We start from the raw sequence: 2787 nt of genomic DNA, 5'->3' as shown, positions 1-2787 counted from the left end.
AAGCCACAAATCCGTCCACAAGTGAAAGGACCATAATACCCTTCATTTAGACACTTAAAATGCTGAAAAAAACGCATCAGACCCATTCCGCGCGCCGCGCCAAAAGGTCGCGCGCCGCTCCACACTGCAGGTCAGATTTCAGAAACTTGTTTTGGCCATAACTTTTTGACCGTAGCTCCGTTTTCGATGAACCAAATATCGTTGGAAACGTAATAAGATATTCTTTCCAATGGTAAGGCTTTGAAACATCAACTCAAACTTTATTTGGGGTTGAAAAGATACGTACACACTTTGTACCTCAAACAACGTCCAGTTTTCTTCGACGTTCGAGCAAGCAACACGTACCTGCTTCGTACACTTCGTATACGCATCGTACACCATAAATACATTATGTACAATAAATATTTGGGTCTTACAACTCTCCCCCACTTAGAATCGATCACGTCCTCGTGATCCTTGTCACTTAAATTAGCAAGTACCAAAATCCATGGTCCTTCGACATACGTCCAAACTCGATGTTCACAACATTTCCCCCAAATTCGAAGATTTCATACAAATCCTTTAGGCGACCTTACACAAGGTTACCTTTCCGTTTAGAATCATCATCCGTGATTTACCAATTCTACCAAACCGAGCACTAAGTCTCGCTTCGTCCCCGAACCGGGACAAACTCATTCCTCGACCGCATGACATAAGTAAGCTAACGTTCCATACCTCGTATCAAGTTAGTAACCCCTTTAGCGTACCCTTATCATGTACATCGCTAAAATAACAACACACCAATAATATGGCCATCAAACAATACAATGGAGCCAACGAAAAGTGAATCCTCACGATTGGATACCACTTGCCCCATATCCTCACGCGTACGTGGCCGACGAAAAGCGATAAGTCAAACGTTAACCACTTACCACTACGCAACAAGAGCCGACAAAAAGCGCATCCTCACGGATCACACTTACCTCTTCTCACACATGGCCAAACAAAAACGATTACTAACGGAAAAAGCATTCATACACCAATAAGTAGCCGACGAAAAGCGAATCCTAGCGGATAACACTTACTACTTATCACACCTCAACCGTGGCCAACGAAAAGTGAATCCTCGCAATTGGATAATACTTGCCACAATACATATAAACAAATTAAGTATATGCACATACTTAGAATCATTCCACACATCCAGGAATTCCCGCACACGAAATGTCCACACCCGCGAACATTGCTTAACACAATCGAGCAAGAACTACCTATAGCGCACATAGGCACAAAACAATAATCCTCTAGAAGAGAATTCGACACGCACACTCCTTAACCGAGGGATTTCACCTTGCTCGTCAAACACGTCCATTACCTCTCAACGAGATTTACCACATTACCACCTCGGTGATAATTTAAGTCCAAAATCATAAGTACAATTTTAACCGAAATTGTACTCTACCGCAAACCGACCAAATCTAGGTCCCTACACAAATTTCAGATCCACTATGAGCATCATCCGAAATCTCACACTAAAAACCTATCCTCAAACACTTCGAACGAAAAGTGTACCATAATTTACCCAAACTTTAACCTTGCAAATTCTCCGATTGCCGTAACTAATCAAAGTTTCACCTAGTCACTCATGTACCTAAGGGTTTATCTTCGGTACCCTAAGTACAACATAACCGCATCACCATCGGAGTCGAACACTACGCTTGTAGGTATGGAAAAAGGCACCTAACGTCGCGTCATGTAGACTCCTTCACCAATACACGTCGAGATCAACACTAGATCTCTCGGGTTTTACCCACCCGACGAACCTCACGGTTTAACAACCTCTACACGAGAGCGAACACGCTCTATCATTCGAACACCAAAACCCACCCATGTGGCTTGGTATAAACATTTTCCAAATATCAAGGAATGCTTGGTTGCACCAAGTCTTATGCCCTTCGCCCGACAACCGGATCAACAACATAGGGTAATTCCATGAGGAACACTACCCCTCATTACACTACGCACTAACACAAAATGCAACAAACAACATCATAAGTACGTTTCAATAAGATAGTCGAAAAATTACCTGAACACCATCGTCAGGTTCTCATGCATCACTAACTAAATCCGGACACGTCGACCTTCGGTGTCCCTCCTTTTGACAATTAAAACACATAACCTTGTTAGACTTTGCATTCGTACACTCGCGCGACAAATGACCTCGTTCGCCACAATTATAACACGTGGGCACAAAACCACCGGTGCCACTCCTTTTCATGCTCCCGCGGCCCTCGGAAATACTCTTACTTTTCTTGTTCGAATGCATCGTAGTCTCGGACTTCCGTTTACTAACATCAGACACACTTGGCTTCGACACCTCCGGTTCGAAACCCCGAGCCAATTCGAATAGCTCCTCAAAAGACTTAGCCATTCCCCGACTAATTTTACCCTTCAATGCATCATTCATCGTACGGTAAAAAACTTTCATCAACTTGTGATCGTCACTAACATACTCCGGACAAAAACGAGTCTTTGCCAAGAAGGTAGACTTGAGAGTAACCAAGTCCATCGAACCTTGTCGCAAATTGTGTAACTCGTCCCGGATTTTATCAAGGTCGGAAGAAGTTCGGTACTCGTTAAAGAACTCCTCTTTGAACTCATCCCGTGACAAGCTCATACATTGTTCCTCGCCATACAATTGAATCTTGTCATCCCACCACAACTTGGCTTCTTCACGTAACATGCTAGACCCGTACCTCGTTTTCTTCTCGGGAGGACATTCACTAGTACGAAAAGCCCCCTCGATAT

Source organism: Rutidosis leptorrhynchoides, chromosome 5 (assembly GCF_046630445.1).
Source record: "Rutidosis leptorrhynchoides isolate AG116_Rl617_1_P2 chromosome 5, CSIRO_AGI_Rlap_v1, whole genome shotgun sequence".
NCBI classification, from domain to species: Eukaryota; Viridiplantae; Streptophyta; class Magnoliopsida; order Asterales; family Asteraceae; genus Rutidosis; species Rutidosis leptorrhynchoides.
This window is presented reverse-complemented; position numbering follows the sequence as displayed.